We start from the raw sequence: 24,543 nt of genomic DNA on the forward strand, positions 1-24,543 counted from the left end.
AAATTTGCCACCCTCTTCCTTCCACATCCGATGGTCACATTCCGTTCCTTCCTCTGCGTGGTCTCCTATCTCAAGCCTCCAGGTTCCCTTGTCCTCCTCAGAACCATGATATATCACTGCTTTTCTGGTATTCTACAGACCTCTGGGGACACGAGGACGTACTGTAAGCAGCTCGACACTCAGCATGCAGCACTAACGGCGAGGCTCGGCGGACAGCAGGGCCCCGCGCTCTCGGACAGCGCGGCTAAATGAGGAGGGTGAGATCGCAGGGACAGGACCAAGGGACAAAGCGACTTAAGACGGAACTTTGAAAACCCACGAGGCAGCAGGATAAGCCTACATTTGGAATAGATTTATTGCCTTTGTTCAGATTCCCTATTAAAAAAAAAATGGTAATGAAGAAAAAAAAAAAAAAGAGTGGGCAAGACAAATCCTTGAGATATGAATCCAGCATCTTCTCAGATTGTAACGCTTTGAATCAAGCACAGCTTAAAGATTCGATCCCTGGCTTTGGTTTATGTGACAGGCTGCACGGACCGCTTACAGATTGCTTTTTACCATGTCCGTGGCTTCTCAGATCTCTTGTGCACTCAGCATTTACTGAGTGACCTGGATGCTGACAAGGATAAATAAACACAGGAATAAAATCTCCCTGCTCTGCAGATCAATGAAATAGGCTCTATGTTGGTGTGCAAGACGCTGTCTGCACAGAGGAGACTGCCTTAGGAAGTCTGATCAGATTTCACATAGGGTCTGACATAACTCAGCCTTGAAAACTACATAGCTTGTACCAGTGGGAAAGCTCACCAAGTTTAAAAAATAAAACAGGGCTGGAGAGATGGCTTAGTGGTTAAGCGTTTGCCTGTGAAGCCTAAGGACCCCGGTTCTAGGCTCGATTCCCCAGGACCCACGTTAGCCAGATGCACAAGGGGGCGCACACGTCTGGAGTTCATTTGCAGTGGCTGGAGGCCCTGGCGCACCCATTCTCTCTCTCTCTCTCTCTCTCTCTCTCTCTCTCTCTGTCTCTATCTGCCTCTTTCTCTGTCACTCTCAAGTAAATAAATAAAAATAATAAATAAATAAATAAATAAAACAAAAAAGCTCAGGGTGGAGAGATGGCTTAGCGGTTAAGGCGGTTGCCTGTGAAGCCTAAGGACCCAGGTTTGATTCCCCAGGACCCATGCAAGCCAGACACACAAGGTGATGCATGCGTCTGAAGTTCGTTTGCAGTGCCTGGAGGCCTGGGCATGACCATTCTCTCTCTCAAATAAATAAGTAAAATATTTAGAAAACAATGTAAAGGACTCTGAGGAGATGCCTCAGTGGATACCTGAGTTTGGACCCCCAGAACCCACGTGAAGCCAGACACTGTGGCACGAGTGTCTAGAATCCCAGTGTGCCTGTAGCCAGGAGCAGAGGCGGGCACAGGAGTCTCCCTTGGAAGCCTGCAGGCCAGCCAGCCAGCCTACCCAGTGAGAGTGGGGAACTCTGCTCAGGCGCAGCGGAGAGCAAGGACTGACACCCAAGGCTGTCTTCTACCCTCCACAAGTGTGCCTGCACGCACACACACGAAACACATGCAGAAGCATCGCACACTCACACACACACACACACACACACACACACAGATACACACACACGGGAGGGAGGGAGAAGGGAGGAATACCAAATAGGAATAGTGAACGCAGAGCTCACTGGCCCCCCCACACAATCCATCCTCTTAGACCATTTCTTTTTTAAAATATTTTATTTACTTATTTGAGAGAGAGAGAAAATGGGTGTGCCAGGGCCTCCAGCCCTGCAAATGAACTCCAGATGCCTGCTCCACCTTGTACATCTGGCTTACATGGGTCCTGGGGAATCAAACCTGGGTCCCTTGGTGTTGCAGGCAAGCGCCAAAACTGCTAAGCCATCTCTCCAGCCCCTATTAGACCATTTCTTTTTTTTTTTTTTAACTTTTTATTTATTTATTTGAGAGCGACAGACACAGAGAGAAAGACAGATAGAGGGAGAGAGAGAGAATGGGCGCGCCAGGGCTTCCAGCCTCTGCAAACGAACTCCAGACGCGTGCGCCCCCTTGTGCATCTGGCTAACGTGGGACCTGGGGAACCGAGCCTCGAACCGGGGTCCTTAGGCTTCACAGGCAAGAGCTTAACCGCTAAGCCATCTCTCCAGCCCCTATTAGACCATTTCTACAGAGCATGGCTTCCATGCTGATTTGATCTAAACAACTCCATGCGGCACTTACAAACTAGGATTATATTTATTGTTCCTTCTTATTATTAAAGCATTGTTCTTCTCCACTGTGGGGGTTTGATTCAGGTGTCCCCTCCATAAACTTAGGTGTTCTGAATTCTAGGTTCCCAGTTGATGGAGATTTGAGAATTAATGCCTCTTGGAGGCAGTGTATTGTTGGGGGCGGGCTTATGGTGTTATAGCCAGTGTCCCCTTGCTAGTTTTTGGCACACTCTCCTGTTCCTGTTGTCCACCTGATGTTGGTGAGGGGGTGAGGTCCACCCTCTGCTCATGCCATCGTTTTCCCTGCCATCGTGACACTTCCCTTCGAGTCTGTAAGCCAAAATAAACCCTATTTTTCCCACAAGCTGCTCTTGGTCGGGTACCTTCTGCCAGCAATGCGAACCTGACTGCAACATCCACCATGTCAAATCCTGCACTGCCTACATCCAGATCTGTTCAAATGCCAGTCCTCTGCCTGCCCTCTTTATAATCTCAGCCACCAAGTTCTGAAACCCCAGCGTCACGACCCAGGACTGCAATATTCGGCTGTGACCTTCCTTTGAGCCAGGAACCTCAATTAGAAATAAGCTCTTTTAGAGCCAGCCCCACATTATCTTACTTTCCCCTTTTCTGCTTTTACTGATATTTTAAATCTCCCCATATTGCCTAGGGAAGAGATAAGCACATAGTTCATTTATATTCATTGACCTTTCTGGAACAAATAGATTACGTCAACAGACTTTAAACACACACACACACCCATTTACTCATCTTTTGATTGACCACCGCTCCTCCTTTTCTCTCTTCTTCCCTCTCCTTCCTTCCTCCCTTCCTTTCCTCCTTTCCTTCCCCTCCCTCCCTCTTTCTTTGTTTTTCTCTTCTTTTCCTCAGTGCTAGAAATCAAACCCAGGGTCTCTTCCATGCTAGGCAAGAATTCTAGCACTGAGATATACCCTCAGGCCTCCACTAACTGCTGTCTTTTTTTGTTTGGTCTGGTTTTAAGACTGGATCTCACTCCATAACTCTATAGCTCAAGCCTGCCTCCAACTCATGGAAATCCTCCTGCCTCAGACTCCTAAGTGCTGAAATTACAAATAGATGCCATCATGCCCAGCCTGCCTTTTTAAGTTTTTTTTTTTTAATTGTTTATTAGCAACAGAGAGAGAAAGAGGCAGAGAGAGAGAGAGAACAGGTACACCAGGGCCCCCAGCCACTGCAAATGAACTCCAGATGCATGCACCACTTTGCGCACCTGGCTTATGTGGGTACTGGGGAATTGAGCCTCGGACTGGGGTCCTTAGGCTTTACAGGCAAGTGCCTAACCACTAAGCTATCTCTCCAGCCCCCAGCCTGCCTTCTAAGGAAAGGAGAAATTCAGACGTTTGTGTACAAACGGTATCATTATTTATAATAAGAAAACAGAACAATTTTCTGCCAATTATAAGAATAAAAATGAATTCTAGGGAGCCAGGTATGGTGGCGCACACCTTTAATCCCAGCATTTGGGAGGCAGAGGTGGGAGGATAGCCATGAGTTTGAGGCCACCCTGACACTACATAGTGAATTCTAGGTTAGCCTGTAGAGCGAGACTCAACCTTAAAAAAAAAAAATTCAAATTTTATTAAACATACACAAAGGAAAAAATAGCAAGAAACACAACAAATTGGTTTGTGCTTTTTGTGGTTTCTTGTTTGTTTGTTTGGGTTGAGACATGGTCTCGTGTAGTTCAGGCTGTCCTAGAACTACTGTGCAGCCAAGGATGACCTTAAAGTCCTGATGCTCCTTCCTCCACCTCCTCCATGCTGGAATGATAGGTGTGTGCAACCATGCCCAGCAACTGTTAACATTAGCCATCTACGGATAGTAAAATTATAATCAATTCTTATTTTATTTATATTTTTACACATTATAAATGCTGAAAATCATGCAGGACTTCTCTAATTATAAAATAAAGGTATATCTATAATTTGTTTGTTTTGGTTTTTCAAGAAAGGGTCTCCCTCTAGCCCAGACTGACCTGGAATTCACTATGTATTCTCAGGGTAGCCTCGAACTCATGGCGATCCCCCTACCTCAGCTTTCTGGGTGCTGGAATTAAAGGTGTGTGCCACCATGCCCAACTATAAATGTTATTTTTAATATATGTAGATTGTTTTTCACTACTCTAGGAACCCAGCATGGAAATAATAATTGATCAACATGATCAAAACAAGAATGAGCTAGTTTACAAGTGTGAATATCTTAGAGTAAACAGGAAGGATATCTGGACAGGAAAAAGGGACTGTCAAGAAAGCCTATCTTCTCTGGCATATGACATATATAAACATCTCTTCAGTGTTGTAGGTGTGATCCTGAGACACTGTTCTGTTGATTTTATTTCATTTTATTTTATTTATTTTGATACTTAGAACCTAAATCTATTCTTGGACCACTTCAACTTTTTAGTCATGTGCTAAACACATGTAAGGAGGAATTTCATAATATTTATAAATTTGTTAAACCTATTCCTAGAAAATGGGATAAAACAATTTCTAGGAGTTGGAGAGATGGCTTAGCAGTTAAAGCACTTGCCTGAAAAGCCTAATGATCCGAGTTTGATTCCCCAGTACCCACATAAAGCCAGATGTGCAAAGTGGCACATGCATCTGGATTGCATTTACAGTGACTAAAGGCCCTGGTGCACCTCATTCCCTTCTCTCTCTCTCTCTCTCTCTCTCTCTCTCTCTCTCTCTCTCTCCTGGGTATGGTGGCCTTTAATCCCAGCATTTGGGAGGCATTCAAGGTCAGTCCGAGACTACATACTGAATTCCAGGTCAGTCTGGGCTACAGCAAGACCTTGAAAAGAAAAACAATTTCTAAATGATACAACAGCATATACACTCAGTGTATACCTACGTCTGTGGCACAGCAACATTTTCTATCGAAAGTTCCTTAAGGAAAGGGGCTACGTCTCACAACCTTAGTGCCTGCTATCATACCTGGGCACACTACAGACCCTCCCTAAATGGGTGTGAAGTGGAATACATAAGCTCATGCACACCTACCACATCCACTAATTGAGATATTGCAAGGCCAAATTTGATTTTTATTTTGTCATTCAGGTGTTCCACAGGACGAACCCATCTTTCGTAGTCTTCGAATAAATCCTTAAACAAATTGTCTTCATGTTTTGCAACCAAGGATAGTTCAGATAATCCTGCATAACAAAATTTTAGAAGTTAGTATACTGGCTTTGCTCCCACCAAATACCTATACTTCAAGAAAATCACAGGGCTAAACCAGACTCTGGGGTTCATGCCTATAATCCCAGCATTTAGGAGGCTGAGGCAGGAGGATTGCCATGAGTTTGAGGCCAACTTGGGTTACACAGTGAGTTTCAGGTCAGTCTGGGCTAGAGTGAGATCTGGCCTCAAAAACAGAAAAGGGAGGGGAGGGGAGGGAAGGGGAGGGGAGGGGAGGGGAAGGGAGGGGAGGGGAGGGAAGAGGAGGGGAGAGGAGGGAAGAGGAGGGAGAAGAGAAGAGAGGAAAGGAAAGGTAAGGGGAGAGAAAGAAGGGAGGGAGGGAGGAAGAAGAGGGGAGAAGAGAGAAGGGAAGGAGAGAGAGAAAGGAAAAGAATAGAAAGGAAAAAAAAGCAGATGATCACAGGGCTGGGGAGATGCCTCAGTAGATAAGCTGCTCAGTGTGTACGCATGCACATTTAAACTCAGAACCTCAGAAACCACATAAGGCTGGATGCATTAGCACACATCTGCAATCCCCGGTGCTTCTGTGGTGAGATGGAATGTGGAGACAGGAGGAACAGCTAGCAGGTTGTAGGTCAGCAAGCCTGGCCAATGCAGCGATGATGAAGCTAGCATTCAGAACACCTGAGTTTATGGGGGGGGGGACACCTGAATCAAACCATCACAGTTGGTTAAAAAATCAAAACAGAGGAAGGGAGAGAGATGTCTCGGTGGGTAAAGTACTTGGCACATAAGCATGATGATCTGCATTTGGATCCCCAGAACCCATATAAAATGGCAGACATGATTGTGTGCCCCTATAATTGCAGAGCTGGGGGTGGAGGTAGAGGCAGGGAATCTCTATGTCTCACTAGCTGGCTAGTACAGCTGAATCAGTGAGTGCTATGTTCACCAAGAGACCCTGTGACCTGTGTCCTTCACACTCATGTGTGAAAACATACACTGGCACACACATGCTTGTGTTCACACTCCTAAAAACACACACACACATACACATGCCATACATATACACACACACAAAATTATTTTTAAAAAATAAATAAAATAAGCCGGCATGGTGGCGCACACCTTTGATCCACCACTTGGAAGGCAGAGGTAGGAGGATCACTGTGAGTTCTAGGCCAGCCTGAGGCTACATAAGTGACTTCCAGGTCAGCCTGGGCTAGAGTGAAAACCAAACAAAATCTAGTTTTAAAATAGGCAAGAATCTGGGTGTGGTGGTTCATACCTGTAATCCCAGCGCTCAGGGAGGCGAAAGTAGGATTGGCACAAATTTGAGGTCAGCCCCTGAGTTGCATATAGTGAATGCCAGACTACTGGAATTCAGAGTGAGAAGCAGTTTAAAAAAAACAAACAAACAAAAAAAAACTAACAGTGGACATTTCTCCACAGAAGAATGGCCAAAATGTACATATAAAGTGGCTCAACACCATTTGCTATGAGGCAAAACACCCTTAAAAGTCACAGTCAGGTACACCTTCATACTAAGATATCAGAGGATATTGGGTGCTGCAGGGTGGCATGGCTGAAGACTCACTAAAGTATCTATTACCAAAAAGGCAGTTTAAAAAAAAATGTTGAGGACAGGCAGGAGAGATGGATTAGCAATTAAGGCACTTGCCTGCAAAACCTAAGGACCCATGTTCAATTCTCTAGATCACCTGTAAGCCAAACACACAAAAGGTGAGGCAAGTGCAAGGTCACACATGCCCACTAGGTGGCGCAAGCATATTAAATTTGATTGCAGTGGCTGAAGCATCGGTGCCAGCAGACAGCTTCAGGTTCGCTGGGTTGAACTTCCAGACCAGGCACAGTTATGGAAGGAAGTGATTTATTGAAGCTTACAGATCCAGGAGAAGTTCCATAGTAGAGGCTGGTCCTGCTTTCACAGGACCAAACACAAAGAGAAAAACCACAAACAAAAGCCACACATCACAGCACACTTCAGGAACCCTAGCTAGGCACACTTTATAGAACTTTAGATTGGAATCTCAAACCCACCACCACACGTTAGGGCTGGACCCTAAACTGCCTCCAGCTAGGTCGCTGCAGATCCAAACTACAAGCTAATAAAACACTCAATACACTGGGGGCCATCTACTCAACCACAGTGTGCCAATTCTCTCTCTCTAAAATAAGATTTTGTTTTTTTGAGGTAGGGTCTCCCTCTAGCTCAGGCTGACCTGGAATGCACTATACAGTCTCAAGGTGGCCTAGAACTCACAGAAATCCTCCCACCTCTGCCTCCCAAGTGCTGGGATTAAAGGTGTGTGCTACCATGTCTGGCTAAGATAATTTTTTTTTAATGTTAAAGAGAACATGGAAAAAAAATGAGACACTCAGATCACTACTGGTGGGAACGTAAATGGGTGAAATCACTGTGGAAAACAGTCTAGCAGCTCCTCAAAAGGTTAAACAGAGTTACGGGGGCTGGGGAGATAGCTCAGCTGTTAGAGGTGCTTGCTTGCAAAGCCTGCTGGTCTGGGTTCAATTCACCAGCTGTCCACATAAAGCTGGATAGGAACTTGTCTGCAGCAGCAAGAGACCCTGGAGCAGCCATAAACACACATGCACATACATAAATAAAAAAGTAGGGCTGGAGAGATGGCTTAGCGGTTAAGCGCTTGCCTGTGAAGCCTAAGGACCCCGGTTCGAGGCTCGGTTCCCCAGGTCCCATGTTAGCCAGATGCACAAGGGGGCGCACGCGTCTGGAGTTCGTTTGCAGAGGCTGGAAGCCCTGGCACGCCCATTCTCTCTCTCTCCCTCTATCTGTCTTTCTCTCTGTGTCTGTTGCACTCAAATAAATAAATAAATAATTTTTAAAAATTAGGGTAAATAAAAAAATAGTTTTAGGGGCTGGAGAGATGGCGTAATGGTTGAAGCTAATGCCTTTAAAGCCTAAGGACCCTGGTTCGATTCTTCAGGTCCCACGTAAGCCAGATGCACATGGTGGCACATGCATGTGGAGTTTGTTTCCAGTGGTTAGAGGCCCTGGCACTCCCATTCTCACTCTCCTCTCTGTCTCTAATAAACAAATACAAATAAAATATTTTAAAAAGGGCTGGAGAGATGGCTTAGCGGTTAAATGCTTGCCTGTGAAGCCTACGGACCCCGGTTCGAAGCTCGATTCCCCAGGACCCATGTTAGCCAGATGCACAAGGGGGTGCACACATCTGGAGTTTGTTTGCAGTGGCGTGCCCACTCTCCTCCCCCCACCCCCGCCTCTTTCTCTCTGTCTGTCACTCTCAAATAAATAAATAAAAATAAACAAAAAAGAAAAAATCTTAAAAATATATATTTTGAAAAGTACCCAGCGTTATCTTAGGTATATCCAGCAATTCCAACTGAAAACAGATAACTCACCAAAACCTTGAACATGAACGCTCACAGCACCATGATTTATACGAGGCAAAAGGTGAAAATAACCCGAAAATTCACTGACTTGGTAAGTGGACAGATGAAATGTGGAATATCCGTATGACAGATTAGTCATAAAAAGGAATGAATTATTGATGCATGCTGAGACTTGGAGACACCATAGTAAGTACAAGAAAGGCAGTCACAAGAGACCCCATATTATGATTCCACTTATATGAAATGTCCAGAATAGGTACGCGTGTAGGCACAGTAAATGAGTCAGTAATCACCTAGGCCTGGGGAGGGTATGGTCCTTCGGGGGGAGCTAGTGAAAGAAGAGGACTGTCTCATGTCATGACAGCTCTGTGCGTCACTGGCACTTACCCTTAAAAGGTGGCAAAAGAAAGAAAGAGAGAGAGAGAGAGAGAGAGAGAGAAGGAAGGAAGGAAGGAAGGAAGGAAGGAAGGAAGGAGGGAAAGAAAAAAAGAAAAAAAGAAAGAAAGAAAGAAAGAAAGAAAGAAAGAAAGAAGGAAGGAAAGAAAGAAAGACAAGCCTTGGACTTTGGTCACAAGAATGGCATCGAAGCCTGGTGACAGCCTGCCTCAGCTGTCGGATCCAGGGCAAATGACAACCTCTGGGGACTTCAGTCTCTTCATTATAAAGAGTGCTACTGACACTTTTCAAATGTGCTTTGACATTTTTATTACCTAAATGTCACATTTTATTTACTAAAAGCACTTATCAAAAAAGACCATTACCAGGAAAGGCATAAAATATTTAACACGTAAGGAGGGATACAGTAGGGCTGGAGCCGTGGCTTAGCTGTTGAGGCGATACAGTAGCGCTGGGTAGTGGGTTATCCTTCTGACTTACATAGAGAAAACGAGAGTCATTGTTCCAACAAGGTATTCCAAGTATGAAAATAAATGTTATTTTCTATGGCATACTTCTCAGTTCTGATTTATTGCTATATTGTCTGTTTCCGAATCATCAAAATGTTCTCTCATTCTTTTTAAGTAACAACGTTATTGGGGTACAAAACACCACACCATACACTTCAACTGCCTAAAGTGTATAATGAACTGGTTTTTAGTTATGGTTGCAGAGTTGTGCAGCCATCACCTTAACCAATTTTAGGAAATTTAAAATATATATACTTACAGGGCTGGAGAGATGGCTTAGAGGTTAAGGCATGTGCGCAAAGCCAAAGGACCCAGGTTTGATTCTCCAGGACCCATGTAAGCCAGATGCACAAGGAGGTGCATGTATCTGGAGTTCCTTTACAGTGGCTGAAAGCCCTGGCGTGCCCATTCTCTCCTCCCCCCCTCTCTGCCTCTTTCTCTGTATCAAATAAATAAAATATTTAAATATATTTATTTATTTATTTACTTGATAGAGAAAGAGAGAGAGGCAGATAGACAGAATGTGTGCTGCAAACAAACTACAGATACATGTGCCATCCTGTGCATCTGGCTTACATGAGTACTGGGGAATTGAACCTAGGTCCTTAGGCTTCATAGGCAAGCACCTTAACCATTAAACCATCTCTCTAGCCCAATTTTTTTTTAAGTTTTTCAAGGTAGGGTCTCACTCTAACTCAGGCTGACCTGGAACTCACTATGTAGTCTCAGGGTGGCCTCAAACTCACGGTGATCCTCCTACCTCTGCCTCCCAAGTGCTGGGACTAAAGGTGTGTGTTACCCACCACACCTGGCTTAGTTTCCTGATTTTATAGAGTTCCAAAAGAGGGGGAAAGTTCCACACCATGTGACCCAGCCTACATGCAAGGAGCTGTAGTGGTACAGAAAATCAAGGTGGTATTAAATAGAACCCAAAGCCATAACTCTGGCGGCCTTGGGGGTGCAGGGAGGTCACTGGCTGGTCTTGTTTTTTATTAAAATATATTTAGTTGTTTATTAATTTTGAGACAGACAGGCAGATAGAGAGAAAGAGAAAGAGTGAATGGGCGCACCAGGGCCTACAGCTGCTGCAAACGAACTCCAGACACACGTGCCACCTTGTGTATGCGGCTTTACGTGGGTTACTGGAGAATGGAATCTGGGTCCTTTGGCTTTGTAGGCAAGCACCTCAACCACTAAGCCATCTCTCCAGCCCCTGGTCCTGCTTTTCCATTTGACTTTGGTCCCAGGCCTCAGGGCTTCTTGAAGTGACCACATCTGTAGTCTAACATCAACGCTAAGGTCTCCGTGTTTATATTGTAAGCACACCTTCTGGATTTTCTTGCAGACGAGCAAAGATGTTGGAGCTATTGGAGGTGGGCGATCTGACTCCCTGATTAGCGGCTCTTGGACGCTCCCTTGCTTCTCGAGCTGCCTTGAGAAGAGGACCAGTGATCCAACAGCCAAGCAGATTGCAAACAGTCCACAGACACTCGGATATAACCAACCACAGTATGACCGCAACCATCGCCCAGTCCTGAAGGTGGAGCCCAAGGGCGTTGATACCAGACACTCCCACAAGCATCAGTGAACTCTAGATGACCCCCAACCACTCCCCCCTTGGCAGGAGGGGGAGCCCCATTCTCAAGGAGTCTAGCAGAGAGACTGCTGTGACCAGTCCAAACACCAAACACCCCTCCCTGAACTCACTACACCTAAGCCGGCTGCTCAGGTTCACTCCGCATAGCCGCCCTGACCCTGTCTGCTAATACAGGCTCAGCTGGGACACACGAAGGCAGAGGCAGCGGAACAGCCGGGGAGGTAGGAATGCAAATGGCAAAGCCAACTGTGGGAGCAGGTGAGGCAGCCGATGCGCAGGCAGCGGAGGCCCAGCCAGACACTCCGGCCAAGTGGCCCTGCTCAGGACCGTGAAAGTAGAGAGATGGCAAGAAAGCAGAGAGCCAAGGCTGCAGGAGGATGACAGGCTACAGGGAGCCAGAGAAGAGATCCTACAGGCTGGGGTCTCCAGAAAAGTTCCAGAGACCAGCCAGTCTTCAGGGCCAAGGGTCTCAGATGCCTGTCTGACAGCTCCACCTGCTGTCAAGGGTCATGGGTCCTGATACTCCAGGTTGGCCAAAAGATCACATAGCGAGAACAAAACACCTGGGCCAGAAGCAGCCTCTGGAAGGAAAGGGTTTATTCAGGGATTAGGGTTTTTGAGAAGCTTCACCATGGCGGGCAGAGCATGGCAGGAGCAGACAGCCTGAAATCACATTGCCACGTCAGCAGAGAGGAAGTAGAAAGAGTGAGCTGAATGTGACAAGCAGAGCTGGGCTGTAACACCCCAAAACCTGCCCTCAGTGACACAGTTCTTCCAGCAAGGTTCCACCTCCCAAAAGCTCTACAATCTTCCCCAAAAAGTGCCACCAAATGAGGATCAAGGATTCAAACGCATGACTCCACAGAGGAACGTTCTACATTCAACCAACCACAGGGTATAAGACTAGAAAGCACCACTTCCCACGACTTCCACTGGCTTGTAGCTGCCAGGCACTGCTGGGCAAAGCAAAGCTACTCAACACCAACACATGACGAGCCTCTCTATGCCTACTCTTGATTTCTTTCCAGGTACAGCAAAAGAACCACCAGCCAACAGATGGCACAACCATCTTCTCAGTGCCCTGCCCTGCCCACCACTACCACTTGGTTTTCTGTACAGATACCTAAGCCTTCTATTCTTTAAACAAAAAAAAGTTTTACTTATTTACTTATCTGAGCGAGAGAAAAAGAGAGAGAGAGAGAAAGGGTGCACCAGGACCTCTAGGCACTGCAAACGAACTCCTGACAAAAGCGCCACCATGTGCATCTGGCTTACGTGGGAACTGAACCTGGGTCCTTAGGCGTCCCAGGCAAGTGCCTTAAATGCTAAGCCATCTCTCCAGCCCCTAAGCATTATTTTCAAAACACAACGCTGATGTTATCTACTGGTTTATAAGCCTTTTAGAGTTTTCCATTGCTTAAGATAGACCTTGGCTACGGTAAGGAAAAATGAAATTATGAAATTTGCAGGAAAATGGATGGCTCTGGAAAGGATTATACTTAATGAAGTAACTCGGGCCCAGAAAGCCAAATGTCACATGTTCTCTCTCATATGTGGATCCTAGCTACAAATGACTGGACTATGTGAGTAGGAATAAAACTCAGTAGCAGAGGCTACTAAGCTAGAAAGGAGATATAAAGGGAATAGAAAGGGAGAGAAGGGGAGACTTAATAGGGTGATATTGTGTATATATAAGTAGAAGAAAAGATTAGTGGGGGTGAAAATACCTAAGTGAGGTCAGGGGAAGAGACTGAGTAAAGGAAAAGTAGAGGGAGGGCTAATCAAAATCTAAGAGGCTATAAATAAGTCATATGGAAACCTACATTTTTCAACAATGGAACATTCAGAAGCCATAAATTGTTAATAGAATATTTTCAGTGCCAGGGGTGGGATACCTTCCAGTGAGTTATTGGCCAGGAAGTTCACTGATGCCCCCAAAACATTATAGGCCATTGCAGAGGCCCTTGGTTTCCCACCAGGAATAGATGGTAAGACCCTATTGATGAAGACTCCACATACTTGGGCTGCAAGTTCACTGAGAAATCCTGCTGGAACTGAGCTGATAACCTTCTCCATGTAGACCAGCTGACAGAAAGCTGAAAAAGCATGCAGTTCAATGGGAGAAAGAGAACTCACCAGTGGAGATATTCAACAGTGGACACTGCAAGTCTTAAATTTGGCCAGCCAGGCCAAATGAGCCAATGTTTGCAATAGTGGCACATCTGTCATGGGGGAAACCGCACTCTAATTGGACTGGAGACCCTCTCCATGGGAAGGAATACATCCCTGATACTGAAAACCTACAACAGGGGTAGTCATGAGCCCTAGGGATGTAATGTCTGCTGCTGTCTGGCTAAAAGTATATACTATGCTCATCAAACTGCCTAGTAAGCACTTCTCTCTTTGTTCATATCCATATATTCATGCTACTGTCATTTTTGGTTAGAGAAGCTTCTCTTTTCAGATGGCAGTGACCTTGGGATGACTCAGAAGGCACCTTTGTACTAAGAAGAAGTTACAGAGGAGTGTTCAGCACTGAAATATCTCTGTCACACTTTCCAAGGCTCAGAGTCCATTGTGGGAGAGGTGGCAGAAAGAATGCAAGAGCCAAAGGAAGGGTAGGACTCCTTGCAATGTGCTCCTTCAGAGACAAAACGACTGCACAGTGCCTGACACTACCTACACAAAACCATCATAATAGGAGAAAAAGATCATGACATCAAAATAAAAGAGAGACTGATTGAGAAGGGGAAGGGGATATGATGGAGAATGGAGTTTCAAAGGGGAAAGTGGGGGGAGGGAAGGAATTACCATATTTATTGTCTACAATTATGGAAGTTGTCAATTAAAAAAAATTAAAATAAAAATAAATAAACAAAAAGATTGACCATGGCTATCTTAAGCTGTATCTTAAGACATTTTTTTGTTTTCACAGGTCCATTTCCCCAGTGGCCCACATAAGCCAGGTGCACAAGGTGGCACATGTATCTGGAATTCATTTGCAGTGGCCAGAGGCCCTGGAATGATCATTCCGTCACCCCCACCACACACACACACACACACCTCTCTGTCTCTTTCTCTATCAAATAAATAAAATTTTGAGAGGAAAAAAGACAAAAAGACAGATCCAAATCCCAAAGGCCAAAGTGCCACTGGGTCTGTCCCCAGCCTCTTCTGGTGTGACTCTCCCCTTGGCCCTTGGCCACAATTGCGCTGAAGGGTCTGTTTCTCAGACATGTCTCTCTTCTCTCCTGCAACATACACGTTCTCCATCCCTGACCACATGGCTAACTCACCCACCCTGCAGGTCTTTGCTAATACATCAGTTCATGAATATCTGAATATGGCTGTAGCCATTAGATATAAACCCAGGATTTCATGATGTGGCACTTCTGGTAGGTGGGGATGAATACCCTCTCTTGTGGGGGCCTGTCTTATACACTGTATAATGTTTAGTAGTGAAGAGTCTACTCTCTAAATACGCTGCCCCCACATGAAAACCAAAAACATCTTAAGATACCTTCCAGTGAGTTGTTGGCCAGGGAGGTCCCTGATACCTCCAAAGTATTACAGGCCATTGCCGAGGCCCTTGGTTTCCCACCAGGAATCGATGGTAAGACCCTATTGCTGAAGACTCCACATATTTGGGCTGCAAGGCCACTGAGAAATCCTGCTTGAGCTGAGCTGATAGCCTCCTCCATGTAGGCCAGCTGACAGAAAGCTGGAAGAAGCCATTCTGCATTGTACTTCAATGGGAGAGAGAGAAATCACCAGTGAAGATACTCAACAGTGGACACTGCAAGTCTTAAATTTTGCCAGCCAGGCCAAATGAGCCAACAGGTGCAATAGTGGCACATCTCTCATGGTGGAAACCAACTGCCCTCTAATTGGACTGGAGGCCCACTCCATGGGAGGGAATATATCCCTGATACTGAGAACTTAAAACAGGGGTAGTCATGAGCCCTAGGGGTGTAATGTCTACTGCTGTTTGGCTAAATGTATGTAGTATGCTTACCAAACTGACCAGTAAGCACTTCTCTTAATGTTCATACTCTAATATTAATGCTACTGTCACTTTTGGTAGAGAATTTTCTCTTTTCAGATGGCAGTGACCTTGGGATGACTCAGAAGGCATCAAGATGCTGAGAAGACGTGACAGAGGAGTGCTCAGCACTGCAGTATCTCTACCACACCTTCCAAGGCTCAGGGTCTATTGTAAAAGAGGTGGCAGAAAGAATGTAAGAGCCAAAGGAAGGGTAGGACTCCTTACAACATGCTCCCCCAGACACAAAATGGCCTGGATATCCATGACCTCACAGTGCCTGACACTACCTACACAAGACCATCATAATAGGAGGGAAAGATGATGACATCAAAATAAAGGAGAGACTGATTGAGAGGGGGAGGGGATATGATGGAGAATGGAGTTTCAAAGGGGAAAGTGGGGGGAGGGAGGGCATTACCATGGGATATTGTTTATAATCATGGAAGTTGTTAATAAAAACAAAAGTGAAAAGAAAACAAATATCTTAAGACACTGGAGGTGTGTGTTGGGAGGGTGGTGTAAAACTAGCCTTTGTTTGAGACTCACTGCTGTATTAAAAGTAGCTAGTAAAAAGCAGAGATTGGATTAGATTCAAGATTTGTTTTGCTTCTCCCTAAATGATAGCTGGGCTACCAGCACTTGGGAGGCCAAGGTAGGAGGATCTCTGTGAGCTTGAAGCCAGCCTGAGACTACATAGTGAATTCCAGGTCATTCTGGGCTACAGCAAGGCCCTACCTCAATAAATGAAAAACAACATAATTCCCTCTCTAATGATGCTTTCATTACAACATTATAAACTGTGGTCATTGTCAAAATTCAAACCCAGAAGTTCTTAAAATAGAGACTCTCATCTCACTCTCCCTGACTACAGGTGTAGGCATTACTAAGTTTGAAGTGTAGACTCTTTTTTGGTTGTTCCAAAGTAGGGTCTCACTCTGGGCCAAGCTTGCCTGGAATTCACTATGTATTCTCAGGCTGCCCTCGAACTCACAGCGATCCTCTTACCTCTGCCTCCCAACTGCTGGGATTAAAGGCATGTGCCACCATGCCTGGCTGTCAATTTTAATTTCTAACATGCATGCACACTACATGTAGTCTTTCTCCCTATGTGTAGTGTGCATGCATGTTAGAAATTTTGTCCTCTATTCAAGTTCTGTAACTTGCTTTCTTCATTCAAAACTAAGTCATTAGGTATCCACCCATCTCTATTCTTTCTTCATAAGCATTATAGGTGTCAGGCGTGGTGGCGCACATCTTTAGTCCCCAGCACTCGGGAGGCAGAAGTAGGAAGATCGCCATGAGTTCGAGGCCATCCTGAGACCACGTAGTGAATTCCAGGTTAGCCTGGACTACATGAGACCCTAACTCAAAAGCAAACAAACATAAGCGTTATAGGTGTATTATATTTTGAGTTTTCATCAATGATGGGCATTTATGTAATGTTTAGTTTATGGTTGGTTGTTTTTCTTTAAAAACTTTAAAAATTATTCACTTAGTTATTTGTATGTGTGCACATGCACCAGGGTCTCTTATCACTGCAAATGAGCATCAGACACATCTGGCACATTTTTTGCCTGGCTTGACATGGATGTTGGGGGTCTGAATTCCTCCCACTCATGTGACAAACATTTTATCCACTGAGCCATCTCCCCAGCCCCAATTTGGGTGTCTTCCTAATAATGCTACCATGGCAAAATGCCATAATTAACATCCTTACATATCTGTCTTTCTAAACTTATGCAACCACTAACGCTTAGCCACAGAAGTGCTGAGTCAAGAGTATGTATGCTTTACGGGGCTGGAGAGATGGCTTAGCGGTTAAGCGCTTGCCTGTGAAGCCTAAGGACCCCGGTTCAAGGCTCGATTCCCCAGGACCCACGATAGCCAGATGCACAAGGGGGCGCACGCGTCTGGAGTTCGTTTGCAGAGGCTGGAGGCCCTGGCGTGCCCATTCAATCTCTCTCTCTCTCTATTTGCCTCTCTCTCTGTCTCTCTCTGTCACTCTCAAATAAATAAATAAAAATGAACAAAAAAAAGAGTATGTATGCTTTAAATTTTGTGAGGCACTGCCAATATCCTGAAACATCTTCACAGGCTACCAAAAGAAAGAAATAAAATTATATCTCTAAAATGGTTCACAAGTATGGTAGCTATTATATATCCTTAATTCATAATCATGGCATTCTTAGACTAGCTAATCCTCCCCGTTAAGTCTCCTTGTATCTTTTTTTTTCTTTTTTTTTTTTAAATTTTTTTTTTAATTTATTTACTTGAGAGCGACAGACACAGAGAGAAAGACAGATAGAGGGAGAGAGAGAGAGAGAATGGGCGTGCCAGGGCTTCCAGCCTCTGCAAACGAACTCCAGACGCGTGCGCCCCCCTTGTGCATCTGGCTAACGTGGGACCTGGGGAACCGAGCCTCGAACCGGGGTCCTTAGGCTTCACAGGCAAGCGCTTAACCGCTAAGCCATCTCTCCAGCCCAAGTCTCCTTTTATCTTTTTAAGCTAACACAAAGTGACTTTGATAGCTTTAAAAAAAAAAAAAAAAAATCCTCTTTGCAGCAGTACCAGAAGGGCTATATTAAGCAACAGGAAGACAAAACAGTGATTATAATCAACCATTATATCTTTTTTTTTCTTTTGGCACTGAACTGCAGGGCATTATTATTATAATACAACAGGGAGGGCCACACCTCTCCCACCCACCCCAGACTTTTATTTATTTATCTTTTTAAAGAAGCCTCCACCAACCTGGAGGCTTCTTTTATTTTATTATTATTTATTTGAGAGAGAGAGAATGGGCACACCAGACCTCCAGCCACAGCAAATGAACTCCAGACGCATGTGCCCCCTTGTGCATCTGGCCTACATGGGTCCTGGAGAAATGAACCGGGATCCTGTGGCTTTGCAGGCAAACGCCTTAACCACTAAGCCATCCCTCCAGCCCCACCCAGACTTTTATATTGATACTACTATAAGAGTCCAGGTAACCCTATAAATGCCTTTTCAATGTGACCAATAAGTACACTCAATAATTGCTCTTTTAAAAAAATATTTTTATTTATTTTTTATTGATTTATTTGAAAGAGAGAGAGGCAGACAAACAGAGGGAAAGAGAGAATGGGTACACCAGGACCTGCAGCCACTGCAAACTCCAGACACGTGCTACCTTGTGTATCTGGCTTACATTGGTCATTGGGAATTGAACTGGGGTCCTTTGGCTTTGCAGGCAAACACCTTAACCACTAAGCCATCTCTCTAGCCCAATAATTACTCTTTTAGCCAGATGTAGTGGGGCACACCTTTAATCCCAGCACTCAGGAGGCAGATGAAGGAGGATCACCATGAGTTTGAGGTCACCCTGAGACTACACAGTGAATTCCAGGTCAGCCTGGACTACAGTAGACCCTATCTTGATAAACAACAACAAAAATTTGGTTTTTCAATATTACAGATGAATTGCAGAAGCATTTTTTTTCACTGTGGGATTTTTGTTATATTCAATATTGATTTTTATCATAGAATTATGGGGTAACATTGGACTGTAATTGATATGCCTTAGCAAACTTAATTTAACACCTTCCCTGACTTTCAGAGAATTTGGAATAACAAAATGACCTTAGGCAGGGTTAAATTTAGATCAGTCAATAGTTCTCAAGATGCACACACACACAAAAAGTTTGAGCAACACCAGCTCAAATAAATGCAGAGTTCAGTGTCTTAACTTGGGACCATAGATCTCTCCATAAGTAATAAACATGTATTATCAGCTGCTACACTTACATGGTTAGGAACTAAAACACCTACTGACAGATGAAGTCATATAGCCTGTATGGCCTTAATAAGACGCTTGTCGGCTTTTTAGATCTGGGTGTAGTGGCATACCCTGTGATCCCAGCACTTGGGGGAGACAGGAGAAGGAGGAGCTCAAGGTGACCTCAGCTGTATAACTGAGGTCATCTTGGGCTACATGAAGTACTGCCTCAAAAAAAAATTTTTTCTTGAAACTATACAGTTATGAATAAATAATGACTAGAATGAAATATTTAAAAGTAAAGCCAAAGCCGGACGTGGTGGTGCACATCTTTAATCCCAGCACTCGGAAGGCTGAGGTAGGAGGATCGCTGTGAGTTCAAGGCCACCCTGAGACTACATAGTGAGTTCCAGGACAGCCTGAGCCAGAGTGAGACCCTACCTCAAAAAACCAGGTAACAAATACTTGTGAGGCTGAGGCAAGAGAATCTCAAATTTGACGTTAGCCTTGTCTACACATAATATAGCCTGGGCTACATGATGAGACCCTATTAAAAAGAGGAAGGAAGGAGGCAGAGCAATGCAGAGAAGAAGGGAGGGAAAGAGGGAGAAGATAAAGGCAGCTGCTTCATTAGGATAGGAAGAAAATGTTCATTTTCTAAGTTTCTATCAGTCGTCATTTGAGCCAAAATTCACTGGAAATTCACTACGTCCAAAATTACTTTCATTGACTCCTAGGAACTCACCCAACTGAGATGAACGGGGAACCGTCTAGCTTTTCTCCTGGAGTGTGGTACACTGACCAGCAATGTCCACAACCCTTGAGAGTGTGCTAGAAATGCCGAGCCTCAGGCCCTGCCTCTGACGTGACTCAGCACCTGCATTCGAACCTCACGCCAAAGGATTCGAAGGGATTTCTGTGAACATTAAAGCTTGAGAAGCCCTGGTCAATAAAACGAAAGCAGGATTGTAGAGGAGTGGGCAGTGAGAGAGAAACTTCTGTTGCTTCTGTTGTTTGTTTTTTCGACGTAGGGTCCTGCTCTAGTCCAGGCCAACCTGGAACTCACTATGTAGTCTCGGGCTGGCCTCAAACTCACAGCGATCCTGCTTCTGTCTCCTGAGTGCTGGGATTAAAGGCGTGTACCACCATGCCCGGCACTGAGAAACAATTTCATCTCATGGGGCACACACATCTGACAGCCTCTAAAGACATTTTTTTAGTGGGTGCCAATGAATAGAGGCAGATGCTTCTAAATATCCCCAGGAGGCCAGGACCCTTCACTTCCTCCATGACAGATAGATTTAGCCAAAGAAAGGTTTTACTTAATTCTTTTTTTTTTTTTTTGGTTTTTCAAGGTAGGGTCTCACTCTAGCTCAGGCTGACCTGGAATTCACTATGTAGTCTCAGGGTGACCTCGAACTCATGGTGATCCTCCTACTTCTGCCTCCCCAGTGCTGGGATTACAGGCGTGCGCCACCACGCCCAGCTCAAGTTTTAGCTAATTCTGTTCATGTAGTTGACGATTTTCAAGAGGAAATTTTAAAAATCCAAAAGTTCATATTGTCCTTCTTGTCAGAATTTAATATTTATTCATTTATTTTCAAGCAGAGATAGAGAGAGGACAAGTCAGTATAGGCACACCAGGGTCTCCAACCATTGCAAATGAACTCCAGGCACCTATGCCAGTTTGTGCATCTGGCTTTTACATGGGCACTGGGGAACTGAACTCAGGTTTGTTAGGCTTTGCAGGAAAGCACCTTAACTGCTGAGCCATCTCTCCAGCCCCTTGTCAGAATTTAAATGTGCACATCTCACTCCTATTTTTACTGGTAAAATGCTAGAATCTATTTTATAAGAAAAGTGCAATGAGGTCATTGAATTAAATACAGCAGGAGAAATAGTACCATTTTGCCCTAAATTGTGACTAAAACATTTAAAGTTTTTTATCATAGAAAAGGATCATGAAAAATAATATTTGGGGGCTGGAGAGATGGCTTAGTGGTTAAGCACTTGCCTGTGAAGCCTAAGGACCCCTGTTCGAGGCTTGATTCCCCAGGAACCATGTTAGCCAGATGCACAAGGGGGTGCACTTGTCTGGAGTTCGTTTGCAGTGGCTGGAAGCCCTGGTGCACCCATTCTTCCTCTTTCTCTCTCTCCCTCCTCCTCTCTGTCGCTCTCAAATAAATAAAAAATTAAAAAATAATAATAATATTTGGGGGTGCTGGAGAGATGGCTTAGAGGTTAAGGCACTTGCCTGCAAAGCCAAAGGACCCTGGTTCACTTCCCCAGGACCCATGTTAGCCAGATGCACAAGGGAGCACATGCATCTGGAGTTTGTTTGCAGTGACTGGAGGCCCTGGTATGCCCATTCTCTCCCCTTCTTTCTTTCTCAAATAAATAAATAAAAATTAAAGAAAAGAATTATCCATCATATTGTCATCATAAACTAGATCAGTGCTATTAGGAAGCAAATTCTCAGAAATGCAAATTCTACTCTTTTTTAAACTTTTCTAATTTTAACATCTCTGTCAACTTGCTTATTCAATATTAGACTAAAGATGTCATCTGAAAGAATTTAATTCCAATTGTTATAAAAGGAATGTAATGTTATTAGAAAAAAAAAAACTGTGCTAAAATCACTGTACTAAAAACTCTGCCAAGTTTTAAAAATTACTTGCTAGATGTAATTTGTAATTACAGATTGGGGGAAAAAAAAAACTCTATTCTAACAATCATCTGAAAATCATCCCACAAGGTCCATCCACAGGCAACTTTAATAAACTCAGGTACAAGCCAGGTGTAGTGGCACACACCTGGAATCCCAACACCTAGGAGGTTAAGACAGGAGTTTCAGCAGTTCAGTGTTCATCCTTGGCTATACATTAAAGCCAACCTGGGCTACATGAGACCCTGTCTCAAAAAACAAAAGCCAGGGCCTGGGGAGACAGTTCACAGGTTAAAGGCACCATGTTTGCAAAACCTAAATGCCCCAATTCAATTCCTCAGTACACACATAAAGCCAGGGCTGGGGAGGGGAGAGAGGGCTGAGTAGAGGCTTGCTTGCAAAGCCTGCCTGTCTGAGTTAGATTCCTCAGGGCCCATGTAGAGACAAATACACAAATTGACCCAAATAAAGCTAGAGGCACAAACAGGCACATGTGTTTGGAGTTTGTTTTCAGTCGCAGGAAGCCCTGATGCATCCACACTCACTCTTTCTTTAATAACTAAAACTATTAAATAAATTTAAAAAAATCTACCTATCTGCCTTTTTCTATCGCTCTCAAATAAATAAATAAAAATAAACAAAAAATATTTTTTAAAAAAGGGCTAGAGCGATGACTTAGCAGTTAAGCACTTGCCTGTGAAGCCTAAGGACCCTGGTTCAAGGCTCGATTCCCCAGGACCCACTTAAACCAGGTGCACAAGGTAGCACACACATCTAGAGTTCGTTTGCAGTGGCTGGAGGGCCTGGCGCCTCTCTACCTATTTGCCTCTTTTTCTCTATCGGTCTCAAATAAAAAAATAAATAATAAACAAAAAAATTTTTAAATAATAATAAGCCAGGTATGGTGGTGTATGCCTTTAATCCCAGCACTCAGGAGGCCAAGGTAGGAGGACCCCTGTGAGCTCGAGGCCAGCCTAAGACTACATAGTAAATTCCAGGTCAGCCTGGGCTATAGCGAGACTCTACCTTGAAAAAGAATAAATATAATATGATATAATCAAGTACATCTGCAATGAAATTCACAAATAAGATCCTATCTTCCAGGTGTTCACAGTCTAGGTGGTAGAGCATAGTTGATATTTTCTATAAAAAATGTTTTTTGAAGCCAGGAGTGGTGGCACACACCTTTAATCCCAGCACTTGGGAGGCAGAGATAGGAGGATCACTGAGAGTTTGAGGCCAACCTGAGAATACATAGTGAATTTCAGGTCAGCCTGGGCTAGAGTGAGACCCTACCTCGAAACCCCCCCCAAAAAAAAAAAAAAAAACATATATACACATATATATATAGAGAGAGACCCTACCTCAAAAAAAAAAGTTTTTTGAGACAGGATCTCACTATGCAAGATAGGCTGACCTCAAACTTTAATTTTTTATTAGTGTATAATCATTGTATATAGTAATGGGTTTCATAAAGGCATTTCATCTGAGTGTATCATGTATTTTCACTGAAATTCATCTCCATGCAATCTTCTATCTTCAGCCTCCTCCCAACCGCCTTTCTCTTTCCTTCAGCCATGTTTCTACTTTCATATATATATAATTTTATGTACTTATGTAAAGCCTGGCCATGAATGAAAGAAAACATTAGTCTTTCTGAGTCTTTTTCACTTAATATGACAATCCCCAGTTGCATCCACTTTCCTGCAAATGACATAATTTCATTCTCTTTATGACTAAAGAAAACTCCTCTGCGTGTATGTACCACGTTACTTTATCCACTCAGCTGCTGACAGACATCGAGGCTGATGTCACAACTTGGCTATAGCAAATGGTGCTGCAATAAACATGGATGTGCAAATATATCTGGGGTAATTTGACTGACAGTCCTGCAGATAAATAGCTAGGAATCATAGTAGTTCTATTTTTAGCTTATTTGAGAAATCTCCATACTGATTTTCATAGTGGCTGGACTAACTTATATCCCCACCAGCAGTGTGTGTGTTTTAAGTACCCCCATGCTTGCCCAGCATTTGTTGCCTTTGGTGGGGGGCAGTTAGGGTCTCACTCCAGCCTAGGCGAACCTGGAATTCACTATGCAGTCTCAGGTTTATTTGTTGCTTTCTTAAGGATAGCCAATCTGACTGGAGTGAGACAGACTCTCAATGTAGCTTCAAGTTGCATTGCTGCTATTGAGGTATTTATAGACCATTTGTACCTCATCCTTCGGAAGCTGTGTTACTAGCCCATTTATTGACTGACTGTTTGGTTTCTGGGTGTTTCGGTTTTTGAATTCTTTATCTAGCCTAGATATTAATCTTTCATCAGACATCTAGCTAGCGAAGATGCTCTCCCATTCTGTGTGGCCTCGAACTCTGTCCTCTTGCCTCCGCCCCCCAACTGCTGGGAATACAGGCGTGTACTACCACACCTGGCCAAAATAACTTCTAATTCCAACATAAACGGTGTGAAAAGTCAGATTAAGAACATGCACAAAGTAGAGGTGACAGACACTTCCCAGGCATTTTTGCTAATTTCTAAAAATGTTAGTGAAATGACTAGAGGTGAGAAGAACAAAAGCCTCCACGGCACTCATTTACTATGAATTCTTTTATTTGCCTTGGCCTGGAGAACTCAGCCAATGCATATGCTAAAAATATACTAAGAAAAACGTCTCAGCCACTTAAAATGTCACACGGCTAAGAACTATTACAAACTAATGACTGATTTCCATCAGTCACCA

At 44.1% G+C, this 24,543-nt stretch overlaps 1 protein-coding gene across 1 annotated transcript in view; it reads right to left on the minus strand.

Moving 5' to 3' along the window:
• Chrna5 (cholinergic receptor nicotinic alpha 5 subunit) overlaps nucleotides 1-24,543 on the minus strand; it is a 41,930-nt gene that overhangs the window by 15,074 nt on the left and 2,313 nt on the right. Inside the window, exon 2 of the mRNA XM_045160890.1 lies at nucleotides 5,283-5,434. The gene's annotated coding sequence lies outside the window, so the exon portion shown is untranslated. The remainder of the gene's footprint in view (nucleotides 1-5,282; nucleotides 5,435-24,543) is intronic.

This window comes from Jaculus jaculus, chromosome 10 (genome assembly GCF_020740685.1).
Source record: "Jaculus jaculus isolate mJacJac1 chromosome 10, mJacJac1.mat.Y.cur, whole genome shotgun sequence".
In the NCBI taxonomy this organism is placed as follows: Eukaryota; Metazoa; Chordata; class Mammalia; order Rodentia; family Dipodidae; genus Jaculus; species Jaculus jaculus.